The sequence below is a fragment of the Stomoxys calcitrans genome, chromosome 1 (genome assembly GCF_963082655.1).
Source record: "Stomoxys calcitrans chromosome 1, idStoCalc2.1, whole genome shotgun sequence".
Lineage (NCBI taxonomy): Eukaryota > Metazoa > Arthropoda > Insecta > Diptera > Muscidae > Stomoxys > Stomoxys calcitrans.
In genome coordinates, this window is record NC_081552.1 from 11,913,881 (window position 1) to 11,929,290 (window position 15,410).

Sequence of the window (15,410 nt, forward strand, 5' to 3'; positions counted from 1 at the left end):
ACATTCGACTAGAGGGCACACTAAATTTTTGTGTGGCTATTTAAATATGGGCTCTAATAATGGTCGGGGAAGCAAACAACATATAGAAAGGCCCAAATTTTTGCAAACACCATTTAATCAGGAGAGTGGTTTTGTATTATGAATAATCAATATGGTTGCTAAATATATAGATCGGACCATAAATAAATCAATAGTGGGGTATATATGCCTCCCAGTAAAAAAGAGGTCAGCGTAGCAGTAACCGGCTGAAAAATCACAAAACAGCTAGAGCCGATGGGTTGCGAACTGAACTATTTAAGACTGAAAGCGATACGCTGATAAATCGTATGTATCATCAACCGACGCACAGTGTGATGGGAAAAAATTTGTGGAAATAAGTCGGCCATTTTAGAACGGATAAAGATATCATCACGAAATTAGATGGTTATAGCTGAGGTTCTAACCAGTTCATGTACAAAATTGCAGGGCCCATTGGTGGACCTTTAAAATTGATCACCTCGGCCTTACAAAATTTTGTCCGGGCTGCAAATGGCGCATTTATAGTGTTAAAAAAAAAAAACATACAGAAAACATGCTTTGTGCCGGATATCTTTTAAAGCGTTCAAGAAATTCAAGAACAATTTTTTTTTTTTAATTTTTGCAGCGTCTGTTCCTTTTTTTGTTACTAGGGAAGACATTTCTCAACTGATTCTAAATTTTGACTGATTTGGAAAGCTGAAATTTTTTTTCATATTTTTGTTGCGATATATTCTAAGTTCTGATCCTTCAGTCAAAAGTTATGCGAGTTACAAATCAAAAAATGTGAAACAAGTAAATTTTTGGCCTTTTTTTCGTCAGAAAAAGTAATTTTATTGTTTCGTCTCAATAAAGAAAATTTGACCTTACACTTTCAATTTGACTTATTACTCCGGGCTTGATTGCGAAAGAGGAATTAATGCGCTTTAAATGCTACAACATTGGCGTTTTTTACAAAAAAACTATAAAAACTCTTAGAGTTCTCTAAACGCAATGATGAAACTAATATTTTGATAACAAGGAAAAAAATTGTTGCGCCGTCTAAGGATTGAGGTCTCTAAGTCCATCTAACTAAAAAATACCAATGTTGCAAACATCTTTCCTTAGTATGAGGATTTTGTGTGGTTTTAAAAAAAATGTGCCCAAAATTTATATATATATATATATATTTTTTTTTTTTTTTTTGAGGAGATATTCATCTACAAAATACTTAAAAAAATATTAAAATGATATCTTTATTGGTAACGGTTTTATGATAAACTCGTTTCGACATCTCGGCTATTTTCCTATGCATTTACTCATTCGGCAGTCTGCCAGTTTTGAAAGAATTGTTTGTTGGACGATATGTAAAATTCCAGGGTCCCAAATAGATGGCCCTTTTCGTGGCCCCTCTAATTAAGTCATTCCCTACCAATTTTTTTGCGCTGCGGAATGTTCATTTGTGTTCCGAATCCCAAAATTCTTTACTTTTTGGAAAATGCGTCTTAAGCCCCATAAAACATATTTTTATACTCTCCACCATGGAGGTATACTAACTTCACTATTCTGTTTGTTGGACGATATGCAAAATTCCAGGGTCCCAGAAAGGATGGCCCTTTTCGTGGGCCCTCTGATTAAGTCCAAAATTTGGTCCATGTTTTTGATATAGCTGCAACAAAAACCGATCTTGGATCTTGAGCCTCTAGACGCGCAATTCTTATCCGATTTTGCCGAAACCTTGTATGAGGTGTTTTGATTTGACTTCCAACAACAGTGTTAAGTATGGTCAAAATCGGCTCATAGCTGCCATATAAACCGATCTCGAATCTTGACTTCTTGAGCATCTAAAGGGCTAAATTCTTTTCCGATTTGGGTAAAATATTGTGTGAGGTGTTTTATTATGATTTCCAACAACGGTGCTATATATAATCCAAATCGGTTCATAACCTGATATAGCTACCATATGAAACGATCTAGGGTCTTGACTCCCTGAGCCTCTACAGGGCGCAATTCTTATCACATTTAACTAAACTTTTGTATGAGGTGTTTTATGACTTTTAACTGTGCTAAGTATGGTCCAAATCGGTTCATAAATTGATATAGCTGCCATATAAACCGATCTCGGAATTGGACTTCTTAAGCCCCTAGCCGATGTCGGAGCAAAATTGCAGAGAAATTCGGGAGGGAAATTTTATGTTGTACCGAATTGGGAATGGATTCGTAGACGATTTCGGTCTCAATTCGAATTCTTGACGAATATCTTACAAAATGCGCACAATTTCGCCGACGAATCGGTCCGATTTCGTACCGATTTCTTGACTAATGTCTTACAACTGATCAAACAAAACAAAAATTCCAAGGCAACAGACAAGGGCACCACACGAAATTAAAACAAACAAGTAGAAGCGTGCTAAGTTCGGCCGGCCGAATATTGGGAACCCACCACCATGGATTCTACTTAAATATGGGAGCTATATCTGGTTATAGACGAACTTGGACCGTACTTGGAATAGTTGTTTAGAATCATAACAGTAAACTATTTGTAGAATTTTTGACAAAAATTGGGGCTTCCAGAGGCTTAGAAAGTCAAATCGGGAGATCGGTTTATTTCGGAGCGTACTTGACACAGTTGCTAGAACTAATAACAGAACACTATGTGCAAAATTTGAGGCTTACAAGGTCTCAAGAAGTAAATCGTGAGATCGGTTTATATGGGAACTATATCCAAATCTGAGCCGATATGGCCCATTTGCAATCCCCAACGACCTTCATCAATATTAGGCATCTGTGCAAAATTTCAACCGGTCCGCTATGGTGATTTCGACAGACGGACGGACATGGCTAGTTGGACTCAGAATGTCGAGACGATCATGTATATATATACTTCATGGGGTCCTAGATCAATATTTCGAGGTGTTACAAACGGAATGACTGGATTAGTAGACGCCCATCCAATGCTGGTAGGTATAACAAGTAAAAGCGTGCTAAGTTCGGCCGGGCCGAATCTTATATACCCTCCACCATGGATCGCATTTGTCGAGTTCTTTTCCCGGCATCTCTTCTTAGGCAAAAAAGGATATAAGAAAAGAGTTGCTCTGCTATTAAAGCGATATCAAGATATGGTACGGTTCGGACCACAATTAAATTATATGTTGGAGACCTGTGTAAAATTTCAGCCATTTCGTATAAGAATTGCGCCCATTGGGGCTCACGAAGTAAAATAGAGAGAACGATTTATATGGGATCTGTATCGGGCTAAAGACCTATTCAGACCATAATAAACACGTTTGTTGATGGTCATGAGAGGATCCATCGTACAAAATTTCAGGCATATCGGATAATAATTGCGACCTCTAGGGGTCAAGAAGTCAAGATCCCAGATCGGTTTATATGGCAGCTATATCAGGTTATGAACCGATTTGAACCTTATTTGACACAGTTGTTGCTAGTAAAACTAAAATACGTCAAGCAAAATTTTAGCCAAATCGGATAGGAATTGCGCCCTCTAGAAGCTCAAGAAGTCAAATCCCCAGATCTGTTTATATGACAGCTATATCAGGTTATGAACCGATTTGAACCATACTTGGCACAGTTGTTGGATATCATAACGAAATACTTCGTGCAAAAATTCATTCAAATCGGATAAGAATTGTGCCCTCTAGAGGGTCAAGAAGTCAAGACCCAAGATCGGTTTATATGGCAGCTATATCAGGTTATGAACCGATTTAAACCATACTTGGCACAGTTGTTGGGTATCATAACAAAACACGTCGTGCGAAATTCCATTTCAATCGGATAAGAATTGCGCCATCTAGAGGCTCAAGAAGTCAAGACCCAAGATCGGTTTATATGGCAGCTATATCAGGTTATGGACCGATTTGAACCATACTTGGCACAGTTGTTGAATATCATAACAAAACACGTCGTGCAAAATTTCATTTCAATCGGATAAGAATTGCGCACTCTAGAGGCTCAAGAAGTCAAGACCCAAGATCGGTTTATATGGTAGCTATATCAGGTTATGGACCGATTTCAACCATACTTGGCACAGTTGTTGGGTATCATAACAAAACACGTCGTGCGAAATTCCATTCCAATCGGATAAGAATTGCGCCCTCTAGAGGTTCAAGAAGTCAAGACCCAAGATCGGTTTATATGGCAGCTATATCAGGTTATGGACCGATTTGAACTATACTTGGCACAGTTGTTGGATATCATAGCAAAACACGTCATGCAAAATTTCATTCCAATCGGATAAGAATTGCGCACTCTAGAGGCTCAAGAAGTCAAGACCCAAGATCGGTTTATATGGCAGCTATATCAAAATATGGACCGATATGGCCCATTTACAATACCAACCGACCTACACTAATAAGAAGTATTTGTGCAAAATTTCAAGCGGCTAGCTTTACTCCTTCGGAAGTTAGCGTGCTTTCGACAGACAGACGGACGGACGGACGGACGGACGGACGGACGGACAGACGGACGGACATGGCTAAATCGACATAAAATTTCACGACGATCAAGAATATATATACTTTATGGGGTCTCAGACGAATATTTCGAGTAGTTACAAACAGAATGACGAAATTAGTATACCCCCCATCTTATGGTGGAGGGTATAAAAAAAACACACGCACAAAAACCACCACTTATGTACACTCCACACACGTGGTAACGAAATGTTGATTGCAAATATTAAAATGAACCAAACAAAACATTCCTCCGACACGCTGTACAAAAATAGTTCCGATTTGGTTCCTAAGTGTCGGAACAGAAACAAAAAAATCCCTCAGACTTTTCGAACCGATTTCTTTCCGGATATGGTAAAAATTGTGCTATGTTTCGCCCGACTATGTGCAGACATGTCAGACAAAGTCGGATCAAATTATTAGCTGGGATGTTCTACTCATCGGGTGACTGCCACCACTTTAGTTGGGATAAGGCTGACGTCGTGTGTGGACAGCCACTGCAAGTATGCGACACCTTCGGTGTACTGTACTGAGCGTTTGGCAGCCTAAACACAATTTTGTATGGCAGAGGTGACCAACTTTGAAGGCCCACCAATGGGCCCAGAAATTTCAGCACATCAACTGGTCAAAACCTCAGCTATAACCATCTAAAATTTCGTGATGATATCTTAATCCGTGGAGGCCACCGTAGCGCAGAGGTTAGCATGTTCGCCTATGACGTTGAACGCTTGAGTTCGAATCCTGGCAGGACCTAATGCTGGTAACATTTGTGAGGTACTATGCCATGTAAAACTTCTCTCCAAAGAGGTGTCGCACTGCGGCACGCCGTTCGGACTCGGCTATAAAAAGGAGGCCGCTTATTATTGAGCTTAAACTTGAATTGGACTGCACTCACTGATATGTGAGAAGTTTGCCCCTATTCCTTAGTGGGCAAATGTTGCAATTTGCATTTTTATCCATTCGGAGGCCATTGTGATGATATCTTTATACGGAGGCCACCGTGGCTCAGAGGTTAGCATGTCCCCCTATGACACCGAAAGCCTGGGTTCAAATCCCGAAGTGAACATCAAAAATTTTTTCAACGGTGGTTATCCCATTACTAATGCTTGCTACATTTGAGAGGTGTCCTGTCATGTTAAAGTTTCTCTACCAAGGGGTGTCGCTAAGCGGCTCGCCGTTCGGACTCGACGCAAAAAAGGAGGCCATTGAGCTTAAACTTTAATCGAACTGCACTCATTGATATGAGAGAAGTATCCCCTGTTCCTTAGTGAAGTGTTCATGGGAAATTTAGTATTAGTATCTTTATCCGTTCACAAATGGCAGACTTATTTCCACTAATTTTTTTTTCTATCTCACTGTGCAACGTGCCGCAATGCGACACATCTTTGGGGACAAGTTTGTACATGGCAACCATAACATTTTTATACCCACCAACGAAGGATGGGAGTATATTAATTTTGTCATTCCGTTTGCAATACATCGAAATATCCATTTCCGAGCCTATAAAGAATATATATTTTTTATGGTCGTAAAAATCGAAGTCCATCTAGCAATGTCCGCCCGTCTGTCTCTTGAAATCACGCACGCGTCTTTAAAAATAGAAATATAAAGCTGACACTTTGCACAGATTCTTTTTTTGTTCATATACTCGAAGCTCGAAGATGGGCTATATCGGACCATATCTTGATATAGCACCCATATATACCGATCCGCCTGTTTGAGGTCTTCGGCCCATAAAAGTCACATTTATTATACGATTTTGATGAAATTTAGGACAGTGAGTTGTGTTAGGCCCTTCGACATCCTTCTTCAATTTGGCCCAGATCGGTTCAGATTTGAATATAATTGCCATAAAGACCGATCTCCCGATGTAAGGTCCTTGGCCCATAGCAGACGCATTTATTGTCCGATTTCGCAGAAATTTATGACAGTTGTGCTCGGCTCTTCGACATTATTCTGCAATTTGGCCCAGATCGGTACAGATTTGGATTTAGCTGGCTTCTAGACCGATCTCTAGATGTAAGATCTTGTGCCCATAAAAGGTGCATCTATTTATAGATGTCGCCGAAATTTGGGACAGCGAGTTGTGTAAGGCCTTTCGACATCCTTCTTTAATTTGGCCCAGATCGGTTCAGATTTGAATAAAGCTGCCATATAGACCGATCTCTCGGTTTAAAGTCTTGGTCCCATAAAAGGCGCATTAAATATCCAATTTCGCTGGAATTTGACATAGTGACTTATGTTAGGCTTTTCGACATCCGTCTCGTATATAGTTCAGATCGGTCTATATTTGGATATAGCTACCCAAAAGACCAATATTTTGTTCTACAAAATTGAACAATGACTTGAACTTATTAGACAACGAAATATCCGTCCCGAATTTGGTCTCAATCAGACCATATTTCGATTAAGCTGCTATTAGGGGCACAAATTATGCATTTTTCACTGGATTATGACGAAAGGTGGTTTACATATTACCCGAGGTGGTGGGTATCCAAAGTTCGGCCCGGTCGAACTTATCGTTTTTTTATACCCAACACCGAAGGATGGGGATATATTCATTTTGTCATTCCGTTTGCAACACATAGAAATATCCATTTTCGACCCCATAAAGTATATATTTTCTTGATCACCGTAAAAATATAAGTCAATCTAGCCATGGATGTCCGTCTGTATATTGAAATCACGCGACAGTCTTTAAAAATTGAGGTATTAAGCTGACACTTTGTACAGATTATTTTCTTGTCCATAAGCAGGTTGAGTTTGAAAATGGGCTTTATGGGACTATATCTTGATATAGCCCTCATATAGAACGATCCGCCGATTTAAGGTCTTCGACTCATTTCGTCATTCTGTTTGTAACACATTGAAACAATGAAATCTGAGACCCAATAAGGTACATATATTCTTGATAGCCTCGACATTCTAAGTCGATTTAGCCATGTCCATCCATTCGTTCGCCCGCCAATCTGTGTGTAGAAAGCACATTAAGTTTCAAAAACTTCTTGTTGATGGAGGTCGGCTGGGATTGCAAATGGGCCAAACAGGTCCATGTTTAGTTATAGCTGTCATAAAAACCGATCACCCGATTATACTTCTTGAGCTTCAGATGGCTAAATTACTATCTTGCCACCACCATGGATTCTACTAAAAATTTATACAAAATCAATTTAGTTGAAGGGCATAATTTTATTCTACATACCAAAATTCTGTCAAACCATCTTCTAGCAACCGAACACGGATGATCGAGAGACCGCTTTATATGGGAGCAATATTAAGTTATAGACCGATTTGGACCGTACAAAAATTGGACCGTGACAAAAATTGCTGCTTGTAAAGACTCAAGAAGTCAAATCGGGAGAGCTGTATCAGGTTACAAACCGACTTGGGTCGTACTTAGCACAGTTGTTGGAAGTCATAACAAACCTCTTCATGCTCATTTTCAGCAAAATCGGACAAAAATGCGGTTTGTAAGGGCTCAAGATATCAAATCGGGAGTTCGGTTTATATGGGAGCTTTATCAGGTTATAGACCGATTCGGACTGCACATGACACAGTTGTTTGAAGTCTTAACAGAACACTACACGCAAAATTTCAGTCAAATCGGGCAAAAATTGCGGCTTGTAAGGGCTCCAGAATTCAAACCGGGAGATCGGTTTATATTAAAAAAGCGTTAGTGGATACCCAACACCTCGGGTGTATATGTAAACCACCTTTCATCAAAATTCGGTGAAAATTTCATACGTTATGTAACATAGCAGTTATATCGAAATATGTTCCGATTTGGACCAAATACTAATAAGTACAATTCAATTGTTCAATTGTGCATATCAAAATAGTGATCTATTAAGTAGCTTTACTAAAAACAAACCGATCTGAACCATATACAATACGGATGTCGAAAAGCCTTACATAAGTCACTGTGTCAAATTTCAGTGAACTCGGATTATAAATGCGCCTTTTATGGGGCCAAGACTTTAAATCGAGATATGGGTCTACATGGCAGCTACATCCAAATCTGGACCTATTTGGGCCAAGTTCCAGAAAAATGTCGAAGAGCCTAACACAAAGCACTGTCCCAAATTTCGGCGAAATCGGACAATAAATGCGCCTTTTATGGACCCAAAACCTAAAACCAAGATACCGGTCTATATGGCAGCTTCCAAATCTACAACGATCTATGCGATATTAAGCCCCTTGACATAATTCTGGCAAGGGGCTTAACTAAACTCACTGTCCCAAATTTCGGCGACATCGGACAATAAATGCGCCTTTTATGGGCCCAAAACCTTAAATCGAGAAATCGGTGTATATGGCACCTGTATCCAAATCGGGACCTATATGACCCAATTTGAAGAAAGATGTTGAAGGGCCCAACACAACTCACTGTCCCAAATTTCGGCGACATCGGACAGTAAATGTGCCTTTTATGGGCTCAAAATCTTAAATCGAGAGATGGATCAATATGGCAGCTACATCCAAATCTGGACCAATCTTTGCCACATTGCAGAAGTATGTGGAGGGGCTTTACTTAACTTACTGTTCCAAATTTTGGCGACATCGGACAATAAATGCACCTTTTATGGACCCAAAGCCTTAAATCGAGAGATCGGTCTATATAGCAGCTATAACTACAATGTTTGTAGTACGAGATTTTCTGTTTAAGGTTTCTAAGCGAGTTGTTAGTTTCTTGATGTCTTCTTTCAATTTACATTTCTCCTATTCAATTGCAGTAAGATCTTCGTTTTTGGCAACATCTTTCAACCTATCATCCAACACATCGCATAGTTTACTCCAGGAAAAAACATCGTGTTGGTTATTTTTTTTTTTTTATTTTTTGATATGATCTGTGTTCTGGAACTCAAAATTTACTTTATTTGGCAGCAGAAGAGAACGCGAGAGAGAGAGCATATTTTGACAGTTAGAAAATGGAGAACCGGCAAATTCCTACTGGGAGTTTTTTGGCAGCAAAAATTTGCAACTTTGAACAAATGTTTTGTAATAGTCAGCTGTTCTATGAATATTGATTATTGATAATTATTAAATGTGTTTCATTTTTATTTACTTTTAATGAAGATTCATGGCACCAGCTAGTGTTCAGGTACAGAAAACTCGGCAAACGGGTCGTAATTTTACCTCCGTTGTTCTACATTAGAAGGTTAGTGCAAAATTTGCGGAATTAATTGGCAAAATCTTGAAAAATGAAAACATTGTTTTCTTCCAGACACCAAGAAAAGAGCAATTATCGGGTTCTTAAGTGTTGTGATGGAATCATCCTCATCGGGGAGCTACGATGAAACCAACACCGTTCCATAATAGTGTTCAGATAGGCTGAGTTGAGTTGTAAGGTAGTCGACTCCAGGCAGATCCAGAGTCTTCAGCATTTTTATTTAATAAAAGTAGTTTTCCAAGCAACAAAAAAATCAGCTGTTTTCTGCAAATTTTCACTGGAAGTCGTTCGCGTACTTTTGCTTGCAAATTTTTTAAAGAGAGTAAAATGGTTCTAACTCTCCTGCAAAATTTTACTGGAAAAGTACGCGAACAGACCCATGTTGAATATTTTTTTGGAGTACTGTGCCAGTTTTCTGGTTATGTCGATAGTAGCGTTCGCTTATTATTCATTTGCTAATGCGGAATACCCTGTGTTTTTCGTTGAACGATAATATCGGTCAGCTGTTTGGTCGTTATCGACAATGTGGTTTGATAGACAGCTGTTGTTTACTTTTTGCTCTTCGTTGTGTTAGTATTACCAGCGCCTTCAAGTGATTTTAAAAAGTTTAATAAAATAATTTAGTTTGTAAATATGTTTTTCCAAATATGGTTATTATGAGACATAACAAAACACTATGTGCAAAATGTCAGCCAAATCGGACGAAAATTGCGGGCTCAAGAAGTCAAATCGGGAGATCGGTTTATATGAGAGCTATATCTAAATCTGAACCGATATGACCCATTTACAAACATCAACGATGTAGATGATCATCGATAATGTAGATCAATATAAAGTATCTGTGCAAAATTGCAAGTGGCTAGCTCTACGCGTTCGACCGCTTTCGTGATTTCGACAGACGGAAATCTAGCTTCTACAGATGGCTAGATCGAGACGATCAAGAATATATATATATGTTATGGGGTCTTAGGCGAATATATCGAGGTGTTACAAACGGAATGACTAGATTCCTATACCCCCATTCTATGGTGGTTGATATTAAAATATAAGAAATACTAAGTTCAAATCTTGAATAACATGTTTTATATGTATATCGAGAATGAAAGGTATTGACAGGATAAAAAACTTTATATCTAACACAAATTCTTGCAGGAATTTATCTCAAAAAACATGTACTTTCATTAAAAACAAAGTCCAATGTTTTTCCAAATAAAGTTTTCTTGTTGAAAGTTTACTTTATGTGAAACGAGTAATTTTTTTGTGTGTAGGCAGCTGGAAAATGTGCATTTTTGAAATGTGCTTGTAATAGCCAATATTTTTTGCCCCGAACTAGTCAGCTGGGTCTTTGGTATAAGAAAATTGCTGGTTTTTTATACCCTCCACCATAGGATGGGTGGTATACAAATTTCGTCATTCTGTTTGTAACTACTCGAAATATTCGTCTGAGACCCCATAAAGTATATATATTCTTGATCGTCGCGACATTTTATGTCGATCTAGCCATGTCCGTCCGTCTGTCTGTCGAAAGCACGCTAACTTTCGAAGGAGTAGAGCTAGCTGCTTGAAGTTTTGCACAAATACTTCTTCTAGTGTAGGTCGGTTGGTATTGTAAATGGGCCATATCGGTCCATGTTTTGATATAGCTGCCATATAAACCGATCTTGGGTCTTGACTTCTTGAACCTCTAGAGTGCGCAGTTCTTATCCGATTGGAATGAAATTTTGCATGACGTGTTTTGGTTAGATATCCAACAACTTGGCTAAGTATGGTTCAAATCAGTCCATAACCTATATAGATATAGCTGCCATATAAACCGATCTTGGATTTTGACATACGTGTACCTCTAGGGGGCGCAATTCTTATCCGATTTGAATGAATTTTTGCACGAAGTATTATGTTATGATATCCAACAACTGTGCCAAGTATGGTTCAAATCGGTTAATAACCTGATATAGCTGTCATATAAACAGATCTGGGGATTTGAGTTCTTGAGCTTCTAGAGGGCGCAATTCCTATCCGATTTGGTTTAAATTTTGCATGAGGTATTTTATTCTTACTTTCAACAACTGTGTCATATAAGGTTCAAATCGGTTCATAGCCTGATATAGCTGTCATATAAACTTATCTGGGATTTTGACTTCTTGAGCCTCTAGAGGTCGCAATTATTATCCGATTTGCCTGAAATTTTGTACGACGGATTCTCTCATGACCATCAACATACGTGTTTATTACGGTCTGAATCGGTCTATAGCCCGATACAGCTCCCATATAAATCGATCTCTCTATTTTACTTATTGAGCCCCCAAAGGGCTCAATTCTTATTCGAATTGGCTGACATTTTACACAGGTCTCCAACATATAATTTAATTGTGGTCCAAACCGGACCATATCTTGATATCGCTCTAATAGCAGAGCATATCCTTTTTTGCCTAAGAAGAGATGCCGGGAAAAGAACTCGACAAATGCGATCCATGGTGGAGGGTATATAAGATTCGGCCCGGCCGAACGCTTTTACTTGTTTTTTTCTACATTTTCCCTTGCTCCCCACCTCCCCTCACTCTATCAATGCATAAAGGAAATTCTGACAAGTCATCATAGTCTGTTTCCATTCAGATGATTTACAATCAAATATTAAATCTTATTTGAACGTGTTTTTGTGTGGGTCCTCACCACATTTGCATCAGTACCAGCAGCAGCATTTTCTACCCATAAAATAAGAAGTAACACAAAATAAGCTTTTCCTGCTTGATATTGTTACAGAAGCTTAAAAGTATTTACCAAACCCGAAAACTTTGTCTTTTTCATTATTTGCTTGTGCTGGTTTGGCATAACCAGAAAAGGCAATATTTCCAAAGAGCATTTCTGATGCAAAATAAACCAATCTTGCAACCCACCCCCATTGCTCGCGGTTTCTGTTCCTATATTTGTGACATATGAAGGCTCAACTAATTTGAGTTAAGATCCTTCCAATTGACGGTGTGCTTGCCATTCGAATTGTATGCCCTGGCAAATGATGGCTAAACGAAACTTAATTCAATTAGTTTGAACAAATAGTTCTCAAAAATCTCAGCCAAATACATCCTTTGAGGCTTACAAACTTTTCAAGAGATAAATTGAGAGTGAGGAAAATTGGGAGGCATAGGGCAGAGGAATAAACTTTATTTACTTGAGTTGAAACGATTTGGAAAATTATATTTTTCGCTGCTGCTTAAAATAATTTTTAATATCCTCCATCATAGAAGGGGGGCATAAAATTTTCGTCATTCCGTTCGTAAGACAATCGAAATATTGATCTGAGACCAAACAAGTGTATATATATATATACTAGCTGACCCGGGCCCGCTTCGCTGCGCCTTCTTTTACTTTATATGGAACAAAATTTTCCATGAAATATTTATTTTCGACAATTAAGGAGCTTTTAGTGAAATACCATGCTACGAAAATAGTATACCGCTTGACTAACAATTTAAGAATATAAGTGCCTTTATCTGAATCCCACATGATCTTCACTGGTTCACGAATTTAAGTTTGGATGTAAGGTGTAATCCATTTTAAAAATACTTTATTTCAGCCCGATATTCTCTTGATATCTGATTTAGGGGTGTTTTCGGGGGTGAGGTGGAACCCCAGACACTTGGCCCTGAAAAATATCAACATCGTGCTCTTCTTTAAAACATCAATTATTTAAACCTCATATTGCCATTCGGTTAGGGGAGTTTATACGATGTGGCGTCCCCCAAACACATGGCCCCAAAATAGGTTATCATATTCGTTTTCTAATCTCAACTACGTTTCATTTGAGCCATATATTGGCATGGTCGAAAAATATTGGGTTGCCCAAAAAGTAATTGCGGATTTTTCATATAGTCGGCGTTGACAAATTTTTTCACAGCTTGTGACTCTGTAATTGCATTCTTTCTTCTGTCAGTTATCAGCTGTTACTTTTAGCTTGCTTTAGAAAAAAAGTGTAAAAAAAGTATATTTGATTAAAGTTTTATTAAAAATGCATTTATTAAAAATGCATTTACTTTCTTTTAAAAAATCCGCAATTACTTTTTGGGCAACCCAATATTTGCCTTATGGGGGGTGTTTTGAGGAGGGGATGATGCCCTGAATACATGGTCCTATCCCCCATTTAGGGGTGATCGGGGTTGTCCCCCAAACACTAAGCCCGGAAAATATATGAGCAACGTGCTCTAGTCTCATATATCTATATATCATTTATTTGAACCCCATATTGACATTGGCCTCAAAATTGGATATCAAATTCGTTTTCTAATCTCATTGTAACTCATATTGCAAAAGTCGGCAAATATGTCCGGTTTGGGGTATTGAACATAAAAACTATGAATATTTAGTTCCACTCTCATTAAGACCCAAATTGTCTTGGTGAGCAAATACGTGCTATTTAGGGGTTGATATGGTGGTGGGACGTCCCATAGACAGTTTGTCCCTAATGTTGATATCAGATACGTGGTATACTTCCAAATACCTTTGATTTGAGCCCCATATTTCCATAGTCGGCAAACATGACCGGTTTGGGGGGTGTTTTGGGGGATGGGCGGCCACACAGTGAGTTGGCCTTGAGTCGGATTCGTGTTCAACTCTAAAAATCCTCTTATTTGAGCCTCATATTACAATAATCAGCAAATACTTACTATTTGGGTGTTTTTGTGGGGGTGGGGTGGCCCCATACACACTTTTCCCGAATAATGATATCAAATTCGATCTTTACTCCCGAAGACATTTCATTTGAGCCCCATATTGCTATGGTCGTAAATTTGTCCCCTTTGGGGGATGTTTTTGGGGAGAGCCGGCCCCCCAAACACTTGGTCCCATATTTGGAAAGCAACTTCGAATTCTACACTAAAATACCTTTTATGTAAACATAATATTCCCATGGTCAGTAAATAAGTCCTGTTTGGGGGGTGTTTTGGAAAAGGGGTGGACCACCAGAAACGTGGTCCCACATTAGGATATCAGATTCGTATTCTACTCGCAAATACCTTTCATTTGACTCCCATATTGCCATGGTCGGTAAATATGTCCGATTTAGGGGTGTTGTGGGGTGGGGTGGCCCCATAGATACTTTCCCGGAATGTAGATATCAGATTTGTGCTTTACTCCCAAAGACCTTTCATTTGAGCCCCATATTGCTATGGTCGTAAATTTGTCCCCTTTGGGGAATGTTTTCGGGGAGAGGCGGCCCCCCAAACACTTGGTCTCGTAATTGGATACCTTGTATTTAAGCCCCATATTCCCATGGTCAGTAAATATGTCCGATTTAGGAGTGTTTTGGGGCTTGGGGTGGTCCCCCTAGCACTTATCCTAAATACCTTTCATTTGAGTCCCATATTGTCGTGATTGGTCTAAATATATGTTTGGTAGGTTTTAGAGTGGGGCGGCCCCCCTGGGTACCCCATCCGAAATTTGAATACCAAATTTTTATTTTTAGGGTACTTTATGAGAGCACACAATATTTCGCTTAAATCGAACCAACCATCTCCGAGATCTAGTGTTTCTGAAAAATAGGGTAAGGGGGAGGGTCCGCCCCCCCCCCCCCTTCTTCAGATATCAAAAAATGTAGTACTATATTTTCCCCACGGGACCATTATGCACCATCTGTGAAAATTTCAAGAAAATCGGTTCAGCCGTTTCTGAGTCTATAAGGAACACACAAACAAACCTACAAACAAACACGAATTGATTTTTTATATATAAGATATATTCTTGATCGTCTTGACATTCTAAATCGATTAAGCCATGTCCGTCCG